The sequence below is a fragment of the Drosophila subpulchrella genome, unplaced genomic scaffold (assembly GCF_014743375.2).
Source record: "Drosophila subpulchrella strain 33 F10 #4 breed RU33 unplaced genomic scaffold, RU_Dsub_v1.1 Primary Assembly Seq429, whole genome shotgun sequence".
Lineage (NCBI taxonomy): Eukaryota > Metazoa > Arthropoda > Insecta > Diptera > Drosophilidae > Drosophila > Drosophila subpulchrella.
This window is the reverse complement of record NW_023665645.1, coordinates 372,645-391,173: the sequence shown is the minus strand read 5'-3', so window position 1 is coordinate 391,173 and position 18,529 is coordinate 372,645. Positions and strand designations below refer to the sequence as shown.

Below are 18,529 nucleotides of genomic sequence, written 5' to 3'. Positions count from 1 at the left end.
TAAACATTACAAAATATTATCTCCCAATAATAAATAGCACTAGATATGTACCTTGAAGTTAAAGCAAAACAACTATATTTTCATTAATCAAAAGCCTTATAAACTATTAATCTGTGAATAACAAATCAAACTTAGCATTTTTGCTTTCTTAACATTTTTTTTTCTCAATAACATTATTCTTTTAAATTCAAAAGTTATACAGAATTCTTAATTCTTAACTAGCAGATCGAACTTACACTTCCTCATACGTTAACAAAGGACAATATTTTTATTATTTTAAGCCTTGAGATCCGGACTACCATCAATTCAAACAATATTCATTTTCCATTTTCATTTGCTTCTCCAATAAGCAATCACATTAACAGTTTTCATTTTACTTAACAATTTAAGTCCTGTCTCAACCAACCGGCCAACATAGCACACAGCTGTCTCGACTATAAACAGATCGATTGACCAACCGGCCAACACATAGCACACAGCTGTCTCGACTATAAACAGATCAATTGACCAACCGGCCAACACATAGCACACGGTTATCATTAACATTTTCTTATTTCATAAATCATCGCAGCCATCACCGGCTCGATCAACATCATCTTCATCCATGACCGCCTCGTCATGCTCTCTGGTAATCCCCTTCTCAGGCATTTTTCATAAAAATTCGTGAGAATATTTGTAAGTTCGATTGCCCTTTAACGCTTTTAATTTATATCGATCGCCTGGTAATAGGTCAACAACTAAAAATGGGCCTTTAAACTTGGGGTCTTATTTCACCTGCTTTAACTTCAAACCCCAAATATTCAACACAGGATTTAAGAAATGAGCATTTGGTGATATTAAAAGAAAATCCGGCTTTAGTTAGGGTTTGCAAAACTACCTCAAGTCTTTCTAAAGCTTCGTCTTTGGTACCTGCTACTACCATAACGTCGTCCATGTAGACTACTACATACGAATGAACAAGATCACCTAAAGCACAATTTTTAGCTCGTTGAAATACGGAAGGGGCATTCTTTAACCCAAATGGCATGGCAACAAACTCATACTGTCCGTCCGGAGTAACGAACGCTGTTCGTTCGATCGAATTCGGATGAATTGGGATTTGGTGAAATCCGCTTGCCATATCTATGCAGGTGAAAAACTTAGCACCACTTAGTCTACCTATCTGGTCCGAAACAAGTGGCAACGGATACTTGTCAGAAACAGTGTTCGAATTCAGTTCCCTATAATCAACACAGAGACGGTCAGTTCCATTTTTCTTCTTAACAAGAAGCATCGGGCTTGCAAAGGGGGAGGAACTTGGTCTTATAATGTTCTTTTTCTTCCACGCTCAATCTGTAAGGTCGTCTCTGAACTGTCTTGTTTGGATCAATCAGTCGAATCTCTAGCTGCCTCGTAGTTACGCGACTTTGTGGAATACCGCTTATAAACGAACCAGAGTAATTTTGAAGCATTGATGTTAGCCTATCCTTATCTAAACCACTTAGATCGGTATCAACATTGGCCAAATCGGGAACACAGTTTGAAGTCAAGACAGGCAATACAGTTTTTTTTTATTAAACATTGAAAGTGAATTAGATGTAATTGTTACACCGATTCCCTGGCTCAAAATTTCTCTCCCAATCAAAGCATCATACTTGATATAACTATCTTGAACTGCATAAAAAAGAACTTCGAAGGATTGATCACAGATCAAAACCTTAGCCAATATCTGTAGGGTGCTATAAACCGTATTACTACCAATACCTCTTAAAATTACTGTTATTTATTCTAGATCCAGACAGCTTTAGCGAGACGGCTTCCTTGATGAGCGAGCACTCGGCTCCTGAGTCAAAACAAAATTGGAACGACTCACCAAATTATTGAAAAGTTCCAAGGGGCTCAAGTACGGTACACAGGTTGACATCTTTAACATAATCCCTCTTGACCGTCATTGAGCTTTCCTGACGATCCGGGCACACAGTAGCCACATGCCCTTCCTTTCCACACTTAAAGCAGATTAGAGTCGAGCGATCTCTTCCTCCGTTATGTCCAGAACGTTGATTAGCTAGTTGACTATGTCGCGGGGGCACACCAGACGAGCGACACTCCGCCTTCTTGTGACCCTCTTTTCCGCATTTGTGACATATGATATTGAAGAATGGTCTTGTTTTCTTATTAGTCGAGGCCGACAAGACGTCGCCAGTACCGCGGCTCGGTCCAGCATCAAAAGAAAAGGCTTTCAACTCCTGTTGCAACTCGTTTCGAGAATTGACTTCTGTAGTAAAAGCCAAGCGTTGCAATCGCTTGTCCAATCCAGCCACGTGTGCCAAAGCAACAGAAACGGCAATTTGCTCTACCGTCAGGGACTTCCACCTGGACATCAGGGATGTTACAACTCTGCTTCCATACAGCGACATAGATTCTCCCTCTGTTGGGCGACCATTCAGCAAATTCAACACAGTTGCAGCCAAGGTCTCCGTTCCGGCGAAATACTGCAAAAACAGTTCTCTGAACTGCGTCCATGTGATTCCAGGGTAGACCGTTTGTGCAAGCCAACAAGACGCGCTTCCTTGCAAGGACCGACTGAGAGCCATCACGAGAGCGCTGCCTTCTAGACTGTTTTCGGAAAGAATGTAATCCACCGTTGCACTCCATGATACTGCATCCGCGTTTGCACGATCAGGATTAAAGTTCGGAAGTACAACGGTAACTGCGTCCTTCGGGGCGCGCTGTACTGCTTTTATAAGTTCCAAGAAAGTACGATTTTGTGATTCCAAAAGCAGCTTCAGATTATTCTCGCTTTCGGTTTGAGGCCTGGGCAATCCCACTTCTGATGTCGAGGAATCACTAGAACCTTCCCCTGTCGAGGAATCACTAGAACCTTCCTCTGCTTCAGGCTGCTCTTCGTGCTGCTCCAAACGGAAACGTTTTCTGGCGCGTGGCATCTTTTCAGTTTGGCTCTTCAAATACGAATGCTTTCCCTTACAGCTTGCGTCCCCTTTTCCTTTTTCGCCAGCGTCACTCGCTACTTTCTTCTACTCTCGTTCTCGCATTCCAATACACACACTAATGAGAACTTCTCGTTATTCCTTTTTGATGCGGACACCTGCATCCTTCTATCTCGCTCACACCAGTGCACAGACTAACGTTGACAACAGAAACTATTGCCTCTATTTGAGCAGCCAAAGGAACAGCACAGAAGGACATACATGAAAACGAATGGGAAGCGAAAGACAAATCAAAGCTAACAGTTGTTATAACTTTAATTGGCCAACTAATCTACGACAAGTACATAATATACCTTTAACATAAAGCAACAGCAGTGAAGATATCAGCCCGAACAGCTCAGCCGATAAAACATGAGACTCTTGATCAGAGAAGTGGGTCGAAGCCACACGTGAATGGGCGCCTAAAAGAGAGAAGAAACACGGTACAGACAACGATGTCGTACGCAGATTCCTTTTGCGAAGTCATTCCATGCGGTCCGCATCGATCACTTCGAGCCTGTTATGTATGACCTCCACATAGAAAGATTCACATAGAGAAACACCGACGAATCTTTAGCCAGGGGGAGGGGTGCATGTGACTAACGAGACTCATACTGGTAAAGGCAGAAGAAAATGCAATTCAGCAATTCTCGGGTGTCGCGTTGCCGCGTGGACAACGGCCACGATCAACCTACTGGTAACCATACTCCGGTAGCTGGCAAAGGGCAACAGCCGGCCGTTGACTCCCAAGATAGCAGATATCACCTAGTTTATTCGATCCATACCGGCGCCAAGTAAAAGCTCTAGTCTTGTATAAAAGACCTTAGACAAATAGAGCTTAGGAGAGAATCCATTTGTGTGTCTTGCTGACGGAAGCCGGCAGCTCCGAGGGAAGACGACTTTCCCTGGGGTAGTCGTCCACGGAGACTTTTGCCACCAGGACCAGCCACCATATCCAACAGTCCTTGAGGAGGACACAAATCGCTGCTCGAAAGATCCTTATGTGTTGGACCAGAGCCGCCATTGTCATCAAAGAACGTGGAGAGGATCAACAATAAGGACGACATCTGTCATACTGTGATGTTTGTAGTCGCAGTACCCGTGATCCCCATGCTCCTGAAAATTGTTCAGCTGTAGGAGCCATTCGTTCAGAGGCATAGCGACCAATAGCATACGTCGGAGAAAGTAGTGATGCAACATAAATGTGTTAATCGAGCCAACGAAACATACATATATAAATATCCGCGCAGTATCCTACGGTTTTATAGACTACTATAAACTTTTCCAGCGGCGAGTATCAGCCTTGTTGTTGTATGTACAATTGCAAGAGCTCTCTGAGCGACGTTTTGTAGTCATGAATAGTCAGCATTTTGCTGATTTGTGCACCTTCACAGGAGGTAAATTCGATACTCTCCGCTAACCATATATTGTCAATTAGTTTAATTTCCATATGATTTAGCCAACATCATCCACGGCACACGCCGACCTAAATACTGTTTAATAAATTTGTAATGTAAAAAGAATATAAAAACATGAAGTGCTAGAGCTCTCTTAAGGGGGTGTGCTGACGCGAGAAGTGGAGTAGGTCAAGAACAATGACATAACTTTTTACGGACAACCTTGACAATAGGGTATCGTATTGCGCGGCCCGCGACGATCCATTGGCACACGAACGTGTGAAGGGGAGGGAATATGACCAAAACACAGCCCGATCGTATTGCGATCAAGCGACAGCTAAGCTTGTGGGGCAGTGTGGACTGACGAACTTTATGAACTAATATTATTTTCCAGGCACTCTTAATATTTATTCTCGTTATGTTGGAGAGGAGAGAGGCTTACCAAGATCCCACGACCCGAATACGACGTAGCTTATGCCGGCAAATGGTGACAGAATATCGGACGCCTCTCCCTCGGCCCAAGACCTTGTCAGGACTCGGGCACTAATATGCCCACGTAACACAACAACAAAAAGAGCAGACGGCAGACACATCAGATAAATAACAAGTGGTCACAAGGACATGGAAAAGCAGTTCATTATGCGTCAGGCCTAAGCGAGAGTCATCTACTCGCCACGCAGAAAGGACAATCATAATGATAGGTCACAAGGATGTGGATAAGGATGGATGGTGGTCCAGACCGCAAGGCAACAGGATTCAGCATCGGGCATTTTCCAGAGTCATCCGCGATTACGCCAGGCGGAAAGGACACTTTTTACCTCATGCGTGAGGTAAAAATCCACCTGGCCGTGCTTCCTACTTAGCCATGGCTCTATGCTGGGGATGAGCTTGTGCGTCCAGCGACCCTTGCTGGAGATGTCCCAGGCTGCCTGCCAGTTGACGACGCTCTGCATCCTGGCTCTTCTCTTCACCTCGGTCTTGGTACTGCGGTCCGCCTGTTCGCCTGCTAAAGCCGCGCGAATCTCCTTGGCCTCCCGCACCAGTTCACACAGGGGAACTTGGCCTGCGATGACAAGGGCTGCGTCGTCCGAGATCGTCCTGAAGGCACTCGAAATTCTAACGGCGCACAGGCGGTACGTCGAGTTAACACCTCGCATGTAGCTACTCACAGCAGTGGCTTCAGCCCACACTGGAGCAGCGTACAGCAACTGCGACTTGACAACAGTCGCGAGGAGCCTGCGTCTGTCCTGCTTCGGTCCCCTGGTATTCAGCAGGATCCTGCAGAGCGATCCTGTGGTTTCGCTTGCCTTCTTGTTTACGAACTCCAGGTGTTCGCGGTAGGAAAGGCGGGTGTCCAGCATGACTCCCAGGTACCTTATGGCACGCTGAGAAGTTATCGTTGACCCTCCGATCTGAATATGCGCCGACTCCACTGCTTTCCTGCTTGAAATCAGCACCGCCTCAGTTTTGTGTGAGGCCAGCTCTAGGCCCGCCACTGCGAGCCACTCCTCCACTGCTCGAATTGCGCAGTTTGCAGCTGCCTCCACGGCCGCAACTTCCTTGGCCACCACAACCAGCGCGACATCATCCGCAAAGCCCACAATGTCGGTGCTGCTCGGCAGTGGGAGCTTCAAAACACCGTCATACATCGTGTTCCAAAGCAGAGGGCCCAGTACCGGTATAGGAAGAAGCTTCGCCCGCTGGTTTCCCTGGCTTCGGCAGGAGCAGAAGTTTTTGGCGCTTCCACCTGTCGGGGAAGGTCCCTTCCAGCATTTACGTGTTGTAGAGCGATGCTACCACGCCCGGATGGAGGGATAGCAGGGTCTTCACTGCCCTGTTCGGGACCAAATCCGGCCCGGGTGCCTTCCTGCTCTTCAGGTTCCTTGCCGCAGACAAAAGTTCCGTCTCCGTGACCAGACATATCTGGCTCCCAATTTGTCGCGTCCATCGGGGGATGCAATGGCGGCGACCCTCTGGAAACAGCACTTGTACAATGCCTTCCAGGACCGCTGGGTCAGTAGGCGACCTGTTGCCGGCACTCACACGCTTAACCACCGTCTTGGAGGCTCTTCCCCATGGGTCGTTTTCCAGCTCGTCACAGAGCTTGAGGTAGCTCTCCCTCTTGCTGTCCCGAATCGCCAGTTTGAGTGCCTTCTTTGCACTCTTAAAGCTAGAGTTGCAGGCAGAAAGGTTTGCGGTGCCTCTCGCCCTTTGGACTAACCTCCTGGCTCGAAGGCAGGTCCTGCGCAAACTAGCGATTTCCTCGCTCCACCAGTACACTGGCGCGTGGTGCTTCCGAAAGGTCTTACGCTGCTGCATGCTTTGGTCACAGGCTTCCTCCAGTCTGGCTGCCAATTTGTTCGCTGCTACATCTGCCGAGTCCAGCTCAGATACAGCCAATCCCTCCAGTGCGCTGGCGAAGGTCTGTGTCCTAAAGGTGTCCTGGCGGTAGGCTTTTCTTGGCCTGGACATCGGCTGGCTTTGGCACGGTGGACCGCCTACTGTCAGCAGGATGGCCTCATGGTCGCTGGCCGTGAACAACTCTCATATCCTCCAGCGTGTGCTACGGGATAACGAGCTGCTCGCGAACGATAGGTCGATGATTGAACCGGCCCCAGCTCTGTTGAAGGTGTGCTGGGAGCCCTCGTTCAACAGGACGATTTCCAGAGACGCAATGGCTTCAAGGATGGTGCGCCCCCTGGCGTTGGTATAGAGGGAGCCCCATTTCTCGGCCCAGGCGTTAAAGTCGCCTCCGATCACCACGTTGCTCCTTCCTCCCAGGTCGCTGATCAGCTCGTCCATGATCCTGCTAAAGGACGTCAGTGATAGACTGGGGGCCAGGTAGCAGCTGTAGATCCATGTGCCGCCTACGTTCGCTCTGACAAATCCCTCTACTACCCTCGTGTCCCGCATTGGTGGAACACTCACGCCGCAGAGCCACAGTGCAGCTTTGCCTGTGCGATCCGTGACCCAATCGCTGCTGCTTTCCACTCTGTAGGGCTCACTGAGTATCGCCACCTCAGAACCCAGCTCGCGCACCGTCTGCTTCAGGAGGTCCTGCGCGGCCCTACAATGGTTCAGATTTAGCTGAATCAATTGCATGACGGCCGAGGTCTCCCTGTCTCGCTGGTTGTGGCTGGGCAGAGTCTGCTTCCTGCCTGGTGCCTGGTCTCCTTTCTTCCTGCCGCGGAGCAGAATAAACATGAAGGCTCCTTGCTGCACTTGGCTGCCTTGTGCCCTTTTTCACCACATCTCATGCAGCAATCGCTCCTGTCCACTAGGCTCTTGCAGTTAACTGCAATATGCTCGGATTCCAAGCATTTGAAACATCTTTGGGGGCCTGTTCTTTCCCGGATCCTGCAGAAGGTCCATCCAATCCGCACCTCGCCACGATGGAGGACGGCTTTCCCCAGGGAGTAGGGCTCCGAACTCTGATGCGCTCCGCGTCGATACCATACTGGCTCGCAATCGCAGCGCAGATTTCCTGCTCCGTCGCGATGGAGTCGATGTCTCTTATCTCCAGAACGAGCAGTTTGTTTTGTCCTGGGAGCTTTGGCACTTTTCTGCTGCGTTGGGGGCGTGGATGGTGGGGCCACTTGAGCCGCGGATCCTCCAGCCACAGTCGGCTGGCTTATCCTTCGCCAAGGCTCCGTTTGCGCTGCAGAATCTCTCCTCCAGACAGGCGTTGTCTGCTGTTCTTTGTCGGCGCTCTGCAGGCTTCGAGAGCATTTCGCGCACACAATTGCAGCATCTTGCCCATTCACCCTGATACTGTCGTCCTTGCCGCCCTCTCTGTTCGCCTCTAGGATGTTCGTGTGAAGCGCCTTCATGCGCACGAACTTCTCCCTCATGGCGACAGTTATGTGGCGCGCCGTCTTGTCCATCATCTTGGTGGATACCTCCTGCAGAAGCTTCCCCAGCTCCAAGAAATCCTCCAGGCAGGTTGCCTCGTGGGAGGCCTTGCTCCTTTTGGCCGGCGTTGTCCTCTGCGAGTTAGCTGGGCTCGCAGGATCACTCGTCCTCTTAGGGGTTTCCTTAGCTTCCTCGGAGTCTACGATCAGCTCATCGACTTGGGTTGTCGAAGGTGCCGGCGAGCGTGCGAGCTTGCTACCCTTCTTAAATGCCGCTGCAACTCCGTCGGTCCCATCTTCCCTCGGCTGGCGGGGAGATCTTACCACCACTGGTCTGCCCGCGAAAGGGTTTTCAGCCTCCTCCATCTCGGGCTACCCGGCTTGTTCGAGGGAGGCTCCCGCGCTGGCCACAGATTTCCCCTAGGCTTACGATGGGGGATATACCGCCCCTTTTCGGTCCCCAGTGCCCCTTTGATAGACACCGCCGCGGCGGAGGGGTTGGAATTTAGCCCGATCCTTGGCCTTCTGCCTTTTGCCGTCCCTGAATCCCGGTGCCAGAATTTGGAGAATTTCGAATATTCAAAATTCAAAAACTTTGGCTGGGCCCGCGTTTATGGCGCTTTCCAACACTATGTGCTGTTAGGCGCGGGGATCGGCGCTGTTAAGCTCCTACCCCGACGTTGTTCAACACTGTAAACAGCTGATTTTGTTGTTTGCAGTGATGAGGGAAAAAAACGCGCGGGTGGCAGCTTGTGGATGCTGTGCGCGTGAGAGAGATTTCGAGGTGAAAGCCTCTCACTCGATGGGCGCGGGAGAGGATCCCCCCCTGGCCCACGAACCGACAGCAGCCTCACCGGTCCAAGACTTGGGGACTTGAGGCCCCGCCGGAACAGTGCCCTGGTACGTACCTCTAGTCCCGGAGTGTCTCGCACTATACACAGTACACTTTTTAGGTAACGACCGTCGCTACACTGACTTTAAAACGAGATAATTTCAGAGCGCACTCGACTATACAACCGTCTTGCCTCACGTCAGTTCGTGTAGACTCCGATTACGCCACGTAGAAGGGAGTGTGCGCGGAGGAACCAAGCAACACAATTCGCGCAGTCCAGACACACCGTAGCATCCGCAGATTCTATACGGAATGCGCCAGACGAGTTCGTCTAGTTGTTACCCGAGGAAAGGAGGAGGACGGTGCAGAATCAGATGTTCACCGTATCCAGCTGATCACAAAAGGCAGAAACACGCATCGCATCAACAGTTAACAGGAAAAAAAAACTCGGGCAAACCCTGGAAAGAAAGAGAAGTAAATGCCGGTTCAACCAAAAGGGCAACTCACCACGTGCAGAAAAGCTCTGCTGCAAACGAAGGCCAAACGCTATTCAAAGCCGCTGGGGTCATTGTATTTGGGGTTAGGGACAACGAACGACATAGGCTGGAGGGAGCTGGGAAAATGAAATGGAAAAGACAAATCAGCCACAAGCTGTGCGGGCAGATCGAAAGTTGCAAAATCACCATGAGCTAGGGAAGGGGGCGCCTCGATTTGTACTCGGACTGGACGACTGTGACGATCGATGGGCGCAAGAAATACTGGAAACATCGGCAAAAGGTGGAAATATCGCAAAGAGCAGGTGGCAACGCTTCACCGTCTGTAACGATAGTCGATGAGACATCGATCACGCATGGATAATGTGACCAAACGGAGAAACCATGGAAAGAAGTAGGACGCAGCAATGAGCAGCGAGCTGGGGATCGATTGCCCATGAGTATCGATGTCCCAGTGGAAATATGTGAAATATTGGTGCGGGAGATTTGAAGTTGCTACGAGGAGGACGACCAGCGCTGTAGAAACTCAAGGGAGTTAAAATCGTCGAGGGAGCAACGAGGGAGATTTTGGCGAATTCAGTTCAAGAAAGTTTGGAGAATTCAGTTTAAGAGAGTTTGTAGAATTTAGTGAGAGAGAGCTTGGAGAATTTGGCTTAAGAGAGCTTGGAGAGTACGAGGAAAGAGAGCTTGGAGAGAAAGAGCGGAGGGTTAACGGTAGATCGCCGCGCTTAGCACCCTAGTGTGGGGCCGAGTGCAGACGGCGAAAGGTCGATCGCTAAAACCCCGGACCTTGGAGCCTGAAGTGGTGCCGTGCGATTTAACGGTACCTGAGCCCTATATAAGTGAGCCCAGCGCTGGAAGCAGGATCAGTCGATCGCGAGGAGTCAAACCATCAAAATCAGTCAAAATACCAAAGTGAACAGTCAGTCAACCAAGTAATCTACGAGGGAGCCACAACAAGTCCAGTCGTCGGAAGCAGCGCCGTGGGAAGCATACACGGAGCAAGATCGCCACGTCGAGACGTTCGGGATTGGGAGATCAGGAATCTCCGAGTTGAGACACGAGTGGCTGAGGTCCGGAAGGCATCACACGGCTAAGTCAAGGCGTCTGGTTTCCAACTTTGTCACGACCACACCCTGGCAAATCGCCCGGCGGGTCTGTCAGAGTCAAGCGAAAGAGGCCTGCGACGAGGAACCGTGAGCTCGGGGACGAAAGTGGTCTAAGACCCAGCGTACCTTGCCCGACCAAGCAGGACCTGGCGTGAAGGACGAGCGGTGGATCGATTTGTGGTTTCGAGAGGCGTTGGCCTGGAGAGCCCTGCGATTACCGGCGAAGTTCCCGAACAGCAACTGCCCAAAACCCCGAGTGCCAGAAACGCCAAGCTACTAGTCAGGAAGGGCGAGCGAACGACCCGTTGAGGCATTCAAGAGGCGTTGTCCTGGAGATGCCCAGCGGCAAGACATGAAGAATCGCAGAGGACATCGGCAGCGACGCCAGCAGACATCACCGGCAGCCACGTTACCATCGCTGCGCGGAGCTCATTGGGGAGCGCAGGAGGGTCGCGGACGTCAAGCATTAGGGTGAAGCCGGGTGGAACGTTCGTCTGCGCTAGGCGTAAAGCAAAGTGAACTGCTAGGCAGCTTCCTGGCGTTAGCCTTGACTGTCAGCGCAGTCAGAACAGTGACGCTTCCTTAAGCCCACAAGGCCGAACTCTCTGCGAGTCCAAGGCGCGACAAGCGACTCCGAGGCAGCGCGTCGGCAAGCAAGCAGAGGCGGCCACTACGAGCATCCCAAGACACAAGAGCCAGCGGTCGTCAAGTCAACGCGTCGACAGGCCAGGACGAGGAACATCAGCAGCCTATGAAACCAGAGCGAGGAGATACCGGGGCCAGCCCAGCTACACACCCGCTGTATTAATAACACGAAAATAAAACCCACTGTCCTCTCAAACCCTGTGTTTTCTCACTGATGTACGAGCAGTCACGTCATATAAATTTGGTGGGAGGAACACACAATCTTCTGAGCTAGCCGCACAAAATCAGTTCGATACATCTGGCGCACAACATGGGGTTGTTGTCTGTATCAGACAAAAATTCACCGCACCATACACACGACAAGAGAATCCGACCGAACGAGCAAACAGAACAGTCAAGACCATGATTGCGCAGTTCGCAGGGCTGGACCAGAAAAACTGGGACGAGAAGTGGCCAGAGATTATGATAGCAGTCAACACGAGCACATCGGAATCCACAAGCCGTACACCGGCGTTTCTTACCCAGGGCAGGGAACCGCGTCTACCCATGAGCCTATATGATAAGGAAACCCTAGGCACTGGACGAGCTACGGAGACCCCAGAGGAAAACGTCAACAAACTGAGGGAGGTATTTGAGATAGTACGGCGAAATATGGAAAAGGCATCCCAGGACCAAAGATTGTATAAACTACAAGCTGAGTAACAGACATACAACGGAATGTACGGCAAAATTTTTGGTGTGGATTTTGGATGTGGATTTTCGATCTTGCTTGTGTGCGTTGTCCGTGTAAAGCTCTTTGGTTGTGTTGGTGTATCATTTTGTGTGGTCTGCTGGAATAAGGGCTCAATGTCGCATTTGACTAACGTGAGGTGTCAATGGCCTGTAGGCCAGGGGTCTAGTAGCTCAGCCACGGGAAGTGCAGGTTCGAGTTCAACTCCGACTGGGAACAACTTTTTTTTTTATGCAATCGGTCTTTTTTTTTTTTTTAAATTTAATAAAATGAACATGGTGTTCATCAAAGATAATATGAACTATTCTATAATCTTTGGTGTTCATGGTGTTTTAAACAATCTCCATGGTATTCAGCATATGTTTCACTTGATTTTTTAAATCAAACAACTGCAAAAGATGTGAAGCGATTATTCTAAAACAGGGAGAAATGGTAAATTCGCCTTCCGAAATTTTTATTGCAGAAAAAAATTTCTGTAACGGTTCGGACTTTGAAAAGTTAAGTGCTCTTTCAGGTATATTTTTTAATGTATGTAAAATACATATCAAGGTTTTTGAAAACATTTTTAATAACAATAAAAACAAGAACACAATAAACAGTTTATAATGAGTAAATGTGTAACGTGTACTGGAGAAAGCGATTTTTCATCGTGGTTTGATGAAAATGATGAGTGCTATTCGCATAAAATGCTTATGCTAGATAAATTGAATAGAGTTTTGCTGTACAATCATTGTAAGTGGCAAGACTCCCCAGACAAATGTAAAACTAGCAATAAGCTAAATATACTGCGTCATAAATAAATAAATACCTGGGGATCTTTAGTCAGTAAAAAAAAGTAATAAAAAACTTAAAAAAAAAAACAAGAAAAAATAAAGAAAACTAAAAAATCTATCAAAAATATTTAAAAAAAAATTGTCAAAAAAGTACAGCTAAAAAAATATTAAATTAAAAATAAACCATATAAAAAAATTAAGTTGAATCCAGCCTCAGAGTGGACTCGAACATGGAACTCAAATCCATTATCCACGGGTCACCAACATACTCAGAGCGCCACAGCCCGCTTATAAACCGCATGAGCAATGCGTCTTTTAGATCGATTCCTTTTCGTCAACATAATTTAAGAATCGACAACTCAGACAAAAATTGAAGTTTGACTTTTTCACAGCGCAGAGTGTCGTGAGCGAGATGGCAAGAGAGAGGAAGAGAGAAGGAAGCAAAGCAACGGCATTCTAAAAATAGATTCCCATACGTGTGAGGGTTGCTTTGCAAAAATTATGCCACCTGTGTACATTTTCTTACTCCTCGTTACGCATCTTGATATTCTATGGTCTTTGCCAGGACCAAGCCAGACACTATAATCTGAGAAGGAGGCAATGGACGCCAGCAGTGGGCGATGTAGTACGGGCCAAGGAACATCACCTGTCCAAAGCGGCTGAAGTATTCGCTGCAAAACTAGCAACGAGGTACGAAGGCCCTTACCAGGTTGTAGATTTCGTCTCTCCGGTGATCTGCAGAATACGCCACACGCATTCAAAGGAAGATCGGACCGTTCACGTTGGCTAGTTCAAGCAACAACAAAACGAGCAGACGGCAGACACATCAGATAACTAACAAGAGGTCACAAGGACATGGATAAGGAGTTCATTATGCGTCAGGCCTAAGCGAAAGTCATCCACACGCCACGCAGAAAGGACAATCATAAGGATAGGTCACAAGGACGTGGATAAGGATGGATGGTGGTCCAGACCACAAGGCAACAGTATTCAGCGTCGGGCATTTGCCAGAGTCATCCGCGATTACGCCAGGCGGAAAGGACACTTACAAGGACGGCACAAGGATGGATGGCGATCCAGACCGCAAAGCAACAGGATTCAGCGTCGTGCATTTGCCAAAGTCAACCGCGATTACGCCAGGCGGAAGGACACTTACAAGGACGGCCCAAGGATGGATGGTGGCCCAGACCGCAAGCCAACAGGATTCAGCGTCGGGCATTTGCCAGAGTCATCCGCGATTACGCCAGGCGGAAAGGACACTTACAAGGACGGCACAAGGATGGATGGCGATCCAGACTGCAAGGCAACAGAATTCAGAGTCGGGCATTTGCCAAAGTCAATCGTGATTACGCCAGGCGAAAAAGACACTTACGAGAACGATAAAAAGCACGAGTAACGATAAGGGAAAAGGCAAAAGGTTTCAGCGTCGGGCGCGAGCCAGGGTCAACCGATTACGCCACGTAGAAGGGAGTATGTGCGGAGGGAGACAAGCAACACAAGTCGCGCAGTCTAGACACACACCATAGCATCCGGAGATTCTATATAGAATGCGTCGGACGAGCTCGTCTAGTTGTTACCCGAGGAATGAAAGAGAATTAAATGCCGGATCAACCAAAAGGGCAACTCACCACGGGCAGAAAAGCTCTGCTGCAAACGAAGGCCAAACGCTATTCAGAGCCGCTTGGGCCATTGTATTTGGGGTTAAGGACAACGAACGGCATAGGCTGGACGGAGCTGGGAAAATGAAATTGAAAAGACAAATCAGCCACAAGCTGTGCGGGCAGATCGAAAGTTGCAAAATCACCATGAGGTAGGGAAAGGGGCGCCTCGATTTGTAGTCGGTATCGATAGTCAATTGTCACTGGACGATTGTGGTGATCGATGGGCGCAAGAAATACTGGAATCATCGGCAAAAGGTGGAAATATCGCAACGAGCAGGTGGCAACGCTTCACCGTCTGTAACGATAGTCGATGAGACACCGATCACGCACGGATAATGTGACCAAACGGAGAAACCATGGAAAGGTGTAGGACGCAGCAATGAGCAGCGAGCTGGGGATCCGTAGCCCATGAGTATCGATGTCCCAATGGAAATATGTGAAATATCGGTGCGGGAGATTTGAAGTTGCTACGAGGAGGACGACCAGCGCTGTAGAAACTCAAAGGAGTTGAAAACGTCGAGGGAGCAACGAGGGAAAGTTTGGAGAATTCAGTTCAAAAGAGTTTGTAGAATTCAGTTCAAGAGAGTTTGGAGAATTTAGTGCGAGAGAGCTTGTAGAATTTGGCTTAAGAGAGTTTGAAGAGTACGAGGAAAGAGAGCTTGGAGAGAAAGAGCGGAGGGTTAACGGTAGATCGCCGCGCTTAGCACCCTAGTGTGGGGCCGAGTGCAGAGGGCGAAAGGTCGAACAGTAAAACCTCGGACTTTGGACCCTGAAGTGGTGCCGTGCGATTTAACGGTACCTGAGCCCTATATAAGTGAGCCCAGCGCTGGAAGCAGGATCAGTCGATCGCGAGGAGTCAAACCATCAAAATCAGTCAAAATACCAAAGTGAACAGTCAGTCAACCAAGTAATATACGAGGGAGCCACAACAAGTCGAGTCGTCGGAAGCAGCGCCGTGGGAAGCATACAAGGAGCAAGATCGCCACGTCAAGACGTTCGGGATTGGGACATCAGGAATCTCCGAATTGAGACACAAGTGGCTGAGGTCCGGAAGGCATCACACGGCTAAGTCAAGGCGCTTGGTTTCCAACTTTGTCACGACTACACCCTGGCGAATCGCCCGGCGGGTCTGTCAGAGTCAAGCGAAAGAGGCCTGCGACGAGGAACTGTGAGCTCGTTGAGGAAAGTGGTCTAAGACCCAGCGTACCTTGCCCGACCCAGCAGGACCTGGTCCACCTGGACCATCGCTTCGCGGAGCTTATTGGGGAGCGCAGCATTAGGGTGAAACCGGGTGGAACGTTCGTCTGCGCTAGGCGTAAACCAAAGTGAACTGCTAGGCAGCTTCCTGGCGTTAGCCTTGACTGTCAGCGCGATCTGAGCAAGAACCTAGCGGGACCGTCCGGGACAGAGCAAGGGACAGGTATTGCCTCGAAAGGCGTTGGCCTGGAGAGCAAGGCTTGTTCACCCTAGTCTGAGAACAGTGACGCTTCCTTAAGCCCACAAGGCCGAACTCTCTGCGAGTCCAAGGCGCGACAAGCGACCCCGAGGCAGCGCGTCGGCAAGCGAGCAGAGGCGGCCACTACGAGCACCCCAAGACACAGGAGCCAGCGGTCGTCAAGCCAACGCCCCGACAGGCGTATCAGACAAAAATTCACCGCACCATACACACGACAAGAGAATCCGACCGAACGAGCAAACAGAACAGTCAAGACCATGATTGTGCAGTTCGCAGGGCAGGACCAGAGAAACTGGGTCGAGAAGTGGCCAGAGATAATGATAGCAGTCAACACGAGCACATCGGAATCAACAGGCCGTACACCGGCGTTTCTTACCCAGGGCAGGAAACCGCGTCTACCCATGAGCCAATATGATAAGGAAACCCTAGGCACTGGACGAGCTATGGAGACCCTATAGGAAAACGTCATCAAACTGGGGGAAGTATTTGAGATAATACGGCGAAATATGGAAAAGGCATCCCAGGACCAAGCCAGACACTATAATCTGAGAAGGAGGCAATGGACGCCAGCAGTGGGCGATGTAGTGTGGGCCAAGGAACATCACCTGTCCAAAGCGGCTGAAGTATTCGCTGCGAAACTAACCCCGAGGTATGAAGGCCCTTACCAGGTTGTAGATTTCGTCTCTCCAGTGATCTGCAGAATACGCCACACGCATTCAAAGAAAGAACGGACCGTTCACGTTGGCGAGTTCAAGCAACAACAAAACGAGCAGACGGCAGACACATCAGATAACTAACAAGAGGTCACAAGGACATGGATAAGGAGTTCATTATGCGTCAGGCCCAAGCGAGAGTCATCAATCATAAGGATAGGTCACAAGGACGTGGATAAGGATAGATAGTGGTCCAGACCGCAAGGCAACAGGATTCAGCGTCGGGCATTTGCCAGAGTCATCCGCGATTTCGCCAGGCGGAAAGAACACTTACAAGGACGGCACAAGGATGGATGGCGATCCAGACCGCAAGGCAACAGGATTCAGCGTCGGGCATTTGCCAAAGTCATCCGCGATTACGCCAGTCGGAAGGACACTTACAAGGACGGCACAAGGATGGATGGTGGTCCAGACCGCAAGGCAACAGGATTCAGCGTCGGGCATTTGCCAGAGTCATCCGCGATTACGCCAGGCGGAAAGGACAATTACAAGGACGGCACAAGGATGGATGGCGATCCAGACCGCAAGGCGACAGGATTCAGCGTCGGGCATTTGCCAAAGTCATCCGCGATTACGCCAGGCGGAAGGACACTAACAAGGACGGCATTAAGCACGAGTAACGCAAGGCAACAGGTTTCAGCGTCGGGCGCGAGCCAGAGTCAACCGCTTACGCCACGTAGAAGGGAGTATGTGCGGAGGGAGACGAGCAACACAAGTCGCGCAGTCCAGACACACACCGTAGCATCCGGAGATTCTATACGGAATGCGCCGGACGAGCTCGTCTAGTTGTTACCCGAGGAAAGGGGGAGGACGGTGCAGAATCAGATCTACACCGTATCCAGCTGATCACAAAAAACAGAAACACGCATCGCATTAACAGTTTACAGGAAAAAAAAAACACGCGCATACCCTGGAATGAAAGAGAAGTAAATGCCGGTTCAACCAAAAGGGCAACTCACCACGTGCAGAAAAGCTCTGCTGCAAACGAAGGCCAAACGCTATTTAAAGCCGCTGGGGCCATTGTATTTGGGGTTAAGGACAACGAACGGCATAGGCTGGACGGAGCTGGGAAAATGAAATGGAAAAGACAAATCAGCCACAAGCTGGGCGGGCAGATCGAAAGTTGCAAAATCACCATGAGCTAGGGAAGGGGGCGCCTCGATTTGTTGTCGGACTGGACGATTGTGGCGATGCACCATAGACTGGCTGACCACTTTTTGTGGCCAAAAATCCATTTTTCGAAAGTCGTTAAATCTAAAATCTAATAACGTCAAAGTGTTGGGAAAACATCAAACCTCAATGTTACGTAACACGATCTGTTAAAATATCGGCTGTTAAAACAGCTGTTCGGTGTCACGGGCACACGAAAGCTACTTTGCGAAAAAATGAGTCGGTTCAAAATTATAAAAAAAAGGCACCAAACTAAGTTTTTATCAAACAAGTTGTAAAGGCATCGTAAGAGAGCGGCTTGTACTATATGTTTGTGGTCGTCGCATGTTGGATTTGTTTGTGCTGTCCCTGTAATTGAGTGTTTTTAATAGTCGCTTTACGTGTACAAATTTACAATAAAAATTAACTTTAAATAGAGACATAAAGTGAGTTTCACCTTAATAATTACACTGTATTGTCGGTAGTTCAGTTCTTGTTCATATGAATGCAATCCTTAAGTGCACTTTTGCGCACTTTCGTCGCAATTTACCTTTTTAGGTCACAACCTCAGGTTGGCCAATACAAAATTAATAGGGATTTGGAGTTCTAGAGAGACAAAGCAGGCAAATATTTGGCAGACTTAGATCTTCGATAGCTAGTTCAGATGCTTATAAGGATGTTTTAAGAAAACAAAGAGAAAGAGAGCTTTTTGTTATAGATTGTCCCGCAAATGGACAATTTGCAAAAGAAATT

At 49.2% G+C, this 18,529-nt stretch overlaps 1 pseudogene; it reads right to left on the bottom strand.

Annotated features, from left to right (window-relative positions):
* Positions 1 to 15,703, bottom strand: part of LOC119562359 — a 35,785-nt pseudogene extending 20,082 nt beyond the window's left edge.
* Positions 15,704 to 18,529: the final 2,826 nt, after the last annotated feature.